The 11,140-nt window shown below is 38.7% G+C and overlaps 1 protein-coding gene across 2 annotated transcripts in view; it reads left to right on the top strand.

The window, feature by feature from the left end:
- Positions 1–916: 916 nt before the first annotated feature.
- The window catches only part of B3GALT5 (beta-1,3-galactosyltransferase 5), a 28,007-nt gene continuing 17,783 nt past the window's right edge, over positions 917–11,140 (top strand). For both annotated transcript variants that reach the window (XR_016279880.1, XM_089508105.1), the window contains exons 1-3: positions 917–1,146; positions 5,983–6,079; positions 10,481–10,536. The gene's annotated coding sequence lies outside the window, so the exon portion shown is untranslated. The remainder of the gene's footprint in view (positions 1,147–5,982; positions 6,080–10,480; positions 10,537–11,140) is intronic.

The raw sequence follows: 11,140 nt of genomic DNA, 5'->3' as shown, positions 1-11,140 counted from the left end.
TCAAGTGAATTTCCTTACATTGTCTAATTGAATACAAGCTACCATGTATTTGCCATGCCTCTACTTAAGATTCTGGTATTGCTGGTTCTGTAATTGGAAAAGATGATTAAACATATTGACTCATTGGAAAAGATGATAACACTTAGTAATCGGAAAGACAGAAGAAAAAGAGGAAAACCCTTTTATGATGGAGTGACTCAATCAAGCCAAAGACAGCCCAGAATTTCAAAGATCTGAGCATCAATAAAGATCTGCTGATAACCTGATCACATAGAAAGCTCTCATGCATAGAACTGCCATTAGTTGAAACTGGCTTGATGGCAAATAATAATAGACTCTGATTTATTCGAGCACAGGTTTATAGATGCATTCTTCTGTACAGTTTAGATGTAAACAGAGATGCCAGTAGCAGAGGCAGTAAGCACACACAAATGTTTGTGTAGGGCAGAAAGCAGAAGAACACTATTTTAATCTTTTTGTACATTCCTGCCAAGTACATATGTTATGGTCTGTGTAAAGGATAGGGGTGCGTATGAGGAAACACAAAAATGTGCTTTACAATGCAATCTTATTCCTGTCTACTGTGCATTTCTTCAGTGGATTCAGTTGGATTGCCAGCAAGTGAATATATGGCTATCATACATGAGAATGCTTTAAACAGAGGAAATGTTCACATTTCATAATGTTTTGGTACCATATCTGTTTTCTAACAGTGGCTGATGCTTTCCTATAAGAAGAGAATGATCATTTATTCATTCAGAGAAGATTTCTACATTCTCTAGCAACAATTGAAGGTATGTGGAGTTTTTCTTTTTCCTTGAATACAAAGTGAGAATATTTGTAGACAGTTCCTAACTTCCCTTTTGCTGCCGCTCACACTGCAGTGGTGGTACTGTCTGCTACCTGGGGGAGGGAAGAAGGAAGAGATTTACAACAGAGCTTTTCCTTTACAGATGCTATTTAGCCCTTCCAGTCGAGAAAGCTTGTGAAGATCGTCACTGATCAAATTGGTCCCCTTGATGGAAGAGGGAGCATCTACAAATGAACACAAGAGACTAGAATCTTTTTCTCAAGATCTGAAACAACTCACTGAAGCTTTCATGCAACATGGCTAGAAAATCCAAGGAGTGCCTCCAGAAGAAGAAGGTAAGGAAAGTTGGGTATTTTATAAAGGTCTCTGTATATCTGGGACAGTGGTAGTTAGATATTTTAATTATAACTCCTATAAGCTTTACTAGTTTTCATTAATTAGGGACACATGTTTATGCTGTCATATGGATCTCTTTCTGCCACCTAGGAAAAAACCCTGAAAGATATAATTCTGTTCATTCAAAGGAAATTGCCAAAACTGTCTAATTGGGAGTTAGACAAAGGTACTTGAGCCAGAGTCCTTGTGCCTTGTGGAGCAACACAGAAGAGGGCATTTTGGCCAGGAGTGCAGTTTATGGATGGAATATTGCAGATAAGAAAAGCTGCACCTGCAGAAAATTCTCTCTTCTATACAGCTATCCAAGAATCAGAAACCTTGCTTTCCTTTCCATCTAGTGTACCTTAATTAAGGGACATACATCTGCATACATCTCTGCTCATGCAAACAGATTCTTTCATGTAAAAATTATAGCAACGTACAAATAAATAGCCACAATCCAAATAAATTCCACTTTGATCAATGTGGTTAGAAATGAAGTTGTGTTTTAAAAATGTTTAAAAGGTTGAGGCCATGGGGCTGATGAGAGCTTTTAACAATCCTTCCTACACAGAATTTTCATGATTTCAACCATCTAGCAAGGTGCTATTGCCCAGAGAAGTTAAAGATACAGGTATGAATGTTCATGGAATTTCATCCTGATTGCAGAAGGCAAGTGACCTAGATAAAAACATCTAGGATATTTCTAGATCTTACAATTTTGAGTATTTCATATTAATAATACCTGTAACACATATCTTTAACATGTATTTGTAGACATAGTAAGTATACAAGTGTCTGAAAATATCTTTACAATTCCAGTTCTATATAAAACAGAAATTGTAAAGACAATATTTGGACAACTTCTATTGCTTGACAAAGTGCAGTCAAGAATGGAATATGCTTTGTAGTGCATGAGTGTATATGTATGCAAACAATTTAGTGGAGTTTTGTTTCTAGAGAAAGACTGGCATGGGCTCAGAACAGACATGATACAAGCTTGTAGCAGCAAAGTAAGCAAGTGCAGTTGGCTTTTGATCAATTTCCATCTCATTATACAGAGATGTAGGGCTTGTCTTAACCAGTGTCTTACAGATTAATTCTGTTGAAATCAATAGTGCTGTATTCACTAGTTAGTGTATAATGGGTGAGCAGAATGTAGATCTGATTTACTAGTAGATTTTTGTGTGCTTCCCAGTAGGTCCGCAAGCATTCCTCACCTCCAGTTTTTTAACATCATAATCAACAAAATAACCCCCCTCCCAAGCTATGCTGCTGAAATGAAGAAAGCTTGGCAAAATGATCATTTGGTTTTTGTGTGGAAGGGCAGGGAAGTCCTTAAAAATAAATTTCTGGGCTCAAAATATTTTAATTCTAAGCATAGATCTTTTTGCACAAAGCCCTGGCTAGTGGATCTTGAGTTTCAAATAAAAATAAATTAAATAAAGTATATCCCCACACATGTCCTTGTTTGTATTGTCCTAACAGGTACTGTAGTTTTAAGCAAAGAAAGATATCTTCATTCATCTCTCTCTCTCCCACACACTCTCAGACATACACAGAGACAAGATCTTAATGGAAGATCTCTGAATTTTGTGCACAATTTCTGAGAAAGTACAACTTCTCTATCTTTGTCACACATATACCTATTGTCATGATAAAGTAATACAAGAATGGTAGATTCTGAATGAATAGCTCCTGGAGCAGTAAAATATTCATGTAATCAAAACCTCTGATAAATAAAGATTTCAATTTACATACATTTATAGCAGTATAAGGATGCCCTTATTTCAGAGTAGAAAATCTCAGGACCTGAGTTCCCTATTATTATTTTTTAAAGCCTCATGTGTTGATGAAAGACTAAGTTAGACACCGTTAGTCTTTTTCACATTATATAGCTGTTCCACTGAAATCTGTAAACTGATTGTACAATTCCTTAGGGATTTTCTTTCTTTTTAGCATTATTGTTCATTAATCCAGCCCAAACTGCATGGAGCAACTGCAAAACTGAGGAGGCTCTAAAAGTAACAATGGGAGAAGGGAGTAATGGGCTCAGAGATGTGGAAAGTGGGTAAAACAAAACACTGACTGACCAAGGCTATAAGCAGTGTTAAAAACAGTTACTAAGAAGTGGTGGCTGATGGTCCCTGGAGCCAGTGGGGCAGAGGGCTAGTCACCAGAGGAAAAACGAAGGACAGAGCTAAGTCTTTCTAGTATGGCACAGATAAACAAGTCAATGCCCTGCAGATATTTTGGACTGAAGGCCACCTAATGCACAGTCAGAATGGTCACTGATCAGGGACTATGGGCACTATAGTCCAAAACATCTGAAAACCACTAGCTTGCCTTCTTGCATGAGGTGGCTAGGATGCCATGAAAAACACCTTCTTATGCTCCTTTATTTCTATGGCAGCATTTTAAAAAAATACAACACCCCTCCCCCCAACTATTTTAGGGATTATTTGTATGCTCATGTTAGGCTAGGGTACGGCTCTTCTATGTCTCCTGCCTTTGATGATTAGAAAACCAATTATTCACCCATTTCCAAACCACTATTTTTGAATGCATCCTTGTTTTAGGTTGGCCTTTTTCCAGATGTTCTTACCAGATTAATATTCCCCATGTGGCAGGGTTATATGAAACACTGTACCAGTTCCAGACCACACACTTGAGGACTTTACTAACAGACCAGCTCCCACTTTGAAGGAACTTCCAGGCATAGCAAAACTCTAACTGGAAACTAATTTTTGTGAACATTGTCAGAACCCCCCTATATAAAAGTGAACCTCACAGAACAATGTATCATGATCTCTCTCTGATTTTTTTTCACTGTGGAAGGAGGTCCATAGACATTAATATAAAGTCTGTGAGCCTGTTCCTGTTTAAAGTGGAGAGTGTAAGTGGAGAGTGAAAGACACTTTAATGAAGCTTCCAATTAGAGTTCTGCTCTGCTTGGAAGTTGATTTCAAGAACAGTTCCAACCCACCCATGCTCTTTGTTTTACAGTTTAGAATACAGATATAACTCAGGAGCTTATCACACACACTTTTGTCTCCATTCTGCGCATGGGCAGGGGACGTGTATGGCTGAGTGAAAATGGAATTTATTGCATGCTAAACTGTCAGCAAGACGGCCCCATGCCATCTCCGACCCTAACCCATCCCCGAGCCAGGCAATGTGCATGAATTTTGCTCAGCCAGAAAGAATCCAGCTGAGCAAGAAAGGTTGGGCTGAACTTCCAGCTGAGCAAGAAAGCTTGGGTGATAAGCTCCTCAGTTAATGAAGTAGATGGACATTACTCCTTTAACAGAAAATTTGCTACCAGTGGCAGAAATAACATAGAAAGAATAGGGTAGGATCATACACCACCACCAAAAATATATATGTTTCAGCAGACTTTTTATTCAAAACTAGCAACATGCACATGCGACAGGTCCTGAAAACCTTGCATAAGCAAACAACAACTTTTGAATTCTTCTAGAGACCACTTAAAAGCTTCTCCCAAAATCCAGGGATTTTTCTTTTCTTTTACCAGCGTCCACTTTGCTTGCTATTTCAAATTTGGGGGCCAAACCTATAGATCTTTGTTTTTGAAACCTACAAAGGTAACTTTCCTCTTTTGTCTGGCTTTTACTATTTATACCTGTTCAGTAACAGATCCTGGAGGAAGCTGCTGTTTACCTTGTCTGTTTAAAGGTGGCACACAGGACTACCACAGGATTGTAGAGTAGATTTCCCTGTGAATGATTTGTTGCTGGAACATTCCTGATTATTCCTGGGATAAGTCCTCTCTAATCATGATGTTGTGTGAAAATCTTAGCTGTGATTATGCAACTGTCACTGTAAAATGCCTGTTTAAACCCCCGACTTTCCCCGTGTGATAAAGTCCCAAGTTCTGAGCCCCCTCTTTCTTTCTCACCTGCTGATAGGCAGTGCTTGCCATTTCTTCTAGGGATGCTGTTCCTCTAGTCTGCCCTCACACTTCAGAAATAATACAGTTTGACACCACTTTAACTGCCATGGCTCAGTACTTTGGTATTCTGGGATCCGCTCTCATGCCACAACAAACTACAATGCCCAAACTTCTGCAGCATTGAGGCATAGCAGTTAAAGTGGAGTCAAACTGGATTATTTCTTCAGTGTGGAGGCAGGCTCAATGCTTACTCCTCAGGATGCCAAGGCAAGAAATTAGCAGCGTCATCTCCTATCTACCCTACCGTTTTGAATGTTCAAAGACAGCCAGAGGCTTAAGAATTGCTGGAAAATAAATAAATAAATAAATAAATAAATAAATAAATAAATGGGAAGAGCTTTTTGTTTTCAAGAAGCTGGGGGATCTCGAAGAAGGATGAGCACCTGTAAGGACCTGGTGTAAAAGAAAAAAAGGGAGTGGGCACCAGGGCAGGCCAGTGATGGTTAGGCAGAAGCTCCTTGGCTGTGTTATAGAATAGAATAAATAAACAAAAAACCCCAAACCTCACACTTCATGGGCCAGGTAGAAGAGATGTGCTCCAGTGTTGTTGTGGAACAAAACATTACTAAACTTTGCTGTTGTTAAAAAGACTGGGTCTGGGGAAAGAGGTGAGAGCAAGCCTCCTTATTTCTCTCTCTCTCTCCACTGCTTCACTTTTGTTCTTCAGTCCTATCTTCTAATAACAACAAACTACAATTCCCAGAACTGTACCTACCTTCCAACATGCTTCCCTGTGTTTACACTTAATTCTTTTAACTTTCTCTGTTTTTATTATTCCCAGTTTGATTCTCATTTTCTCTTCTTCAACCCCTTCCTTTCTCAGACTGCAGTCACCATCCTTCCTGCATTTGCTTGTTGTTGCTGTTGTTGCAGGGTGGCCAGATGTCCTAACTACAAAGAAGGACAAGACACCGCAAAATGTAGGCATTCAAGAAAAATGTAGGGCATCATCAAATAAAAGCTAAAAATACTGATGTAAATGTAAATTCATGCTTCTTAGTCATGCTAATAAGGGAGAACATTTTGGAATTCCTCATGGACAGAAGGTTGAAATGTAGGATATGCCCTAAAAAGGAGGACATCTGGTCATCCTGTATTGTTGTGTGCCTCCAAGTCATTTCTTTTAAACTTATGGTGACCTTAAGGCAAACTGATCATAAGGTTTCCTCAGAGACGGTTTGCCATTGCCATCCTCTGTTCTGTGTATTATTTCCACCATCTTTTTATTTTATCTTGGTCATGTATTATGTCCCTCTTTTTATTGTACAGCATCTTCACCCTTGGTTTAAATTTCCCTTTGATTTTACAGATCTTGTGGAAGAGGTCTCTTGTTTTTCATTTTATGCGGTCAGCTTCTATCTCTCTGCAATAAGTATTACAGTATTTCTCTTTTTCTTTGCACACTAATCATTCAGCAGTTGCATTCATGATTCTGGCTCTATTCCTCTCTCTCTCTCTTTTGGCTTCTTATCTTGACTTTCATCTTTACCAAACATGATTTCCTTTTTCAGTGAGTCAGTCACTGTCTCATTATATTTTTCTAAACGATAATAATCCAAGTTTAGTAATTTTGGCTTCTGGTGAGAGTTCAGTCTTGATTTGCTCTAGGACCCATTTATTTGTGTTTCTGGTGGTCTTTGATATCTGTAAAATTCCAGCACAGCATTTCAAATGAATTGATTTTCTTCCTCTCCGCTCTCTTCCCTGTCCAGCTTTTGCAATCATACATAGAAACTGGAAATACTATGATGATTCTGACTTTGATATACGCACAAAGCTGTGTAGAGCCGTGCGGGAGTGTGCGGAATGCGCGGGGCAGCACATCCCACTCAAATGAATGGGGTGCGTGCCCGTGGCACGTGCCACCGCACCGCCGCATGCACGAGCCCCATTCACTTGAATGGGCTCAATCATACGCGATATTTGGCTTATGCGGGAGGGGGGTCCGGAACGGATCCCCCGCGTAAGCCAAGGGCACACTGTATAATGATATATCTTTATACTTCTAACTTTCTTCTAACTCTATATAGAGATATTACACCCCTATAAGACCAGGATGCCTAGCCAAAACTGATAGCGTGACTGTTTGGTATATTGTTTTTAAGGTTTTTAATCTGTATGAAATTTCTGATGTATTGTATTGTATTGTGTAGTATTGTATTGTATTGTAATATGTTATAGCTATGATATGTGAACCGCTTTGATCTGGAGGAAAGGTGGTATACAAATAAAAATATTATTATTATTATTATTATTATTATTATTATTATTATTATTTCACAAGCTTATGTAGTTCCTTCATGGCTGATCTTCCAAGTCTTAGTCTTTTTTTATTTCTTGATTACAGTCTCCATTTTGATTAATGACTGAGCCAAGTTATAGAAAATGTTTAATTGTTCAAATGCCTTGACCACCTGCTTTAAAGTTATATAAATAAACTGTGGTCATTGTTTTTGTTTTCTTAATATTCAGCTTTAGTTGTGCTTCTGCACTTTCTTCCTTAATTTTAATCAGTAGTCATTCCAAGCCTTGCTATATTCTGGTAGTAATATGGTGTCATATGCATATCATATTGTTCATGGTTTTCAGAAGAAAACTAAACTGCACTTTATTCATTTCAGCAAAGCCTTTGATTGAGTAGATCATGAGAAATTATGGTTCACTCTAAAATAAACTGATGCACTTTGTTGTTGTTAGCTGCCCTCGAATCAGCCCAGATCCATGGCCATCCTGTGGATGAGACATCTCCAAACCCCCCTATCCTCCACTGGTCTACTTAAGTCATACAGATTCATGCTCATGAGTTCCCGAATTGAATCTAGCCATCTGGTGTGTAGTCATCCTCTTTTTCTACTACTCTCCACCTTTCCAAGCATTATTGTCTTTTCGAGTGAATCATGCCTTCTCATGATATGGTGAAAGTACGATAGCCTCAGTTTTGTTATCTTGGCTTCCAGGGTTATGGTTTGAACTGTTCAAGGATTCATTTATTTGTCCATAGTATCCTCAACCCTCTTCTCCTTCACCACATATGAAATGAGTTGATTTTCTTCCTATCTGCTTTCTTCACTGTCCAGCTCTCGCATCCATACATGATGATGGGGAATACTATGGTTTGGACCATTTTGATTTTGGTGCTCAGTTGTATGTCTTTACTCTTTAGGATCTTATCTAGTTCCTTATAGCTGCCCTTCCCATTCCTAGTCTTCTTCTTATCTCTTGGCTGCAATCTCCATTCTGATCTATGTTTGATCGTAGATATGGGAACTATTTCAATTTCTTCCTTGTCTTGGTTGAACTTATGTATTTCTTCCACTGTCGTTATTTTTGTTTTCTTTATGTTCAGCATTAGGCCTGTCTTTGCACTTACATCTTTAACCTTCTGTAGTAATTGTTCCAAGTTTGTGATGTTTTCCACTAGTAACATGGTGTTATCTACATATCTTAGTTTGTTGATGTTCCTTCCTCCTGACTTCACACCTTCTTCTTCTGAGTCTAATCCTGCTATTCTTATGATGTTTTCTACACACACGTTCAACAAGTATGGTTAGAGAATGCATCCCTACCTGACCTCTTTGCCAGTTGGGAACTAATCTGTTTCTCCAAATTCTGTTCTGATTGTAGCCTCTTATAGTTAGTGATTTGACAAACCAATGTTTTTCTTCTTGTTCACTGAGAACTTGATGAGAATTTTTTTTAAAAAAATATTTGTTTCACAAGTCCCACTTTCAAAAGGTGATTTTGTCCCTCCCTGTCAGCAGCTAGAGAAATATTTTTCACAGATTTCCAGAATGATAATAAAAGACAAGTCAAACATTTATGCTAATTACTTTGCATTTCAAACTCAATTACCATGTCAAAAGGAACTTTAGCAGATGTTTAAAGAACATTCCTCTGATTGAAAAAACCTGAACACACACACACAAAAGAAAACAAACAAACCCCAATCTCAACTAATAAACTTTGATTGAAGCCCCAGCAAGAAATGGTAGAGTTGAGGGGACCCTCAAGAATCATCCAGTCCAACCCCCTTCTGCTATGAAGTAATACATAGGAATACATGGAATCCTAGAGGACATGTAGTCTGACCCCTGTTCAACATCAGGATTGCACTGGAAGATGGGACAAACTGAGGGTTTTCTTGGCATAAAGAGGAGTTTTGCCATGGGCTGCCCCTGAAGCTCAGACAGTGTGACCCTCACAAATGAGAAAGGGAGGGATGGGGTGCCACGTGGCAATGCTCTTCTGCCAAGCAGGAATTCTCAAGAAGGGGCGGAATGGGGTGCAATGGCAGGAATTTTGCCATGGATAAAGCCTAGCATTCGAAGGGATTCCCAAGGGGTCCAACCCCCCCCCCCCTTCTACCATGAAAGAATACCTAGGAATTGCAGTTGAAGCTGAGAGCATACGACTTGCCTAAAGTCATCCAGTGAATTTCTATGGTGAACTGGGAGGCTAGAGTGCTAATCCCAGCTCAGCCATGTAACTCCACAGGATGACACTGGGTAAGTCACACTCTCTCGTTCATGACGAGGGAACCTGAAAGGTTGGTATGTACTGGGCCTTTGAGCATAATGAATTTTGAGCTTAATGATGTGCTACAACATTGGTGTATTTATACCTTGGCTGAATGTCTTGATCTGTAACCTGTATTCTGGACAAGGCACCACTGTCAGGACTCAAAATGGAGAAACAGAATGGTATCCCATTGGCAAGGAAGGTCAGCCAGGGCTGCATTTTATCACCCTGTTTAATTTGTGTGTATGACATATCATATTGAAAGCAAAATTAGAGGAAGGAGGCATATAAATAACGGGAAGGAACTTCAACAAACTACTATGTGAAGATGATATTTTTAGGCTCAGGATGGGGTGAAAAAAAGTTAAACCAGTTGCAGGTTCTCAAGTTCTAGGTATTCTGGTTCTGCTGTTTGCATAACAAGAATGCAAAAAATGTGTTTATGCAATTAACTTAATATCTTGTTTAGTTCTGAATTGTGCACTTAACTACCATTTAAACACAGCTTCCAGTTTTTGTTGTTGTTAGTACTGCATCATTTCCACAGAGAATGCTGATATTGGAGACACCTCGTATAAATACTGGAGGGGGGGCGGGAAGAGACTACAAAAAAGAAAAATCTAGTAAGCACGTTTTTATCCAGGTTTGCTTTTAAAAATATGTTTCAAGAAGGAAGGATGCAAAGGGAGAGTTCTTTGTCATAAGAACCATGTACTAATGCATTCCCATTTATGTATTTGTTTATAGGAATGGAATTGTATTTGGAGTAAACTAAAAGTGTTTCTTACTCTGGCTTTTATCAGATGCTGCCTTGGAGCTGAAGATTTTTCCTCATCATTAAACTGAACAGCCCTTAAAGGTAAGAAGAAATGCTTATTGAAGGCACACACTTTCTATCATAAAATAGTTGTAGATGTAGTTGTTGCTGACTTATGACCACCCTAAGGTGATCCTTTCACAGGTTTTGTGGGGCTGAAAGTATGTGACTTGCCCAAGGTCACCTAATGACTAAGCAGGAAATTGAACCCTGATCTTCAGAGCTGTAGTCCAACAGTTAAACCACTACATCACACAAAATACTTACTCCTTTATAACCACAGAAGAAAGTTCTTACAAATATTTGAGGTGAAGGAAACATTTCCATTCAGTTTGAAAAACATGATCATGCTTTTTTTCACGTAGCCTTAGTCTCATGTGTGACTCATGACACAAAGTAAATATAATGTACAGTCCTATACACACTTACATGGGAATAAGTGCTGCAGAGCACAATGGAATTTTCTTCTGAATAAACATACATAGGATTAAACTGATAGTATATGATTTCTATTAAATACACATTTTAGGTGGTTGTGTCCTCAGACAAGGTCCACCAACTACTTTTGTTTGTTTGTTTAACTTCACAAATGAACTCAAAACTGAATGATAAAATTATAACACTCCTTTTGGGTATTCATATGAAG

Source organism: Sceloporus occidentalis, unplaced genomic scaffold (genome assembly GCF_023333645.1).
Source record: "Sceloporus occidentalis isolate IW3139 unplaced genomic scaffold, rSceOcc1.0.p SCAF_2, whole genome shotgun sequence".
Classification (NCBI taxonomy): Eukaryota; Metazoa; Chordata; class Lepidosauria; order Squamata; family Phrynosomatidae; genus Sceloporus; species Sceloporus occidentalis.
Note: the sequence above shows the minus strand (reverse complement) of the source record. Positions and strands in the feature narration are given on the sequence as shown.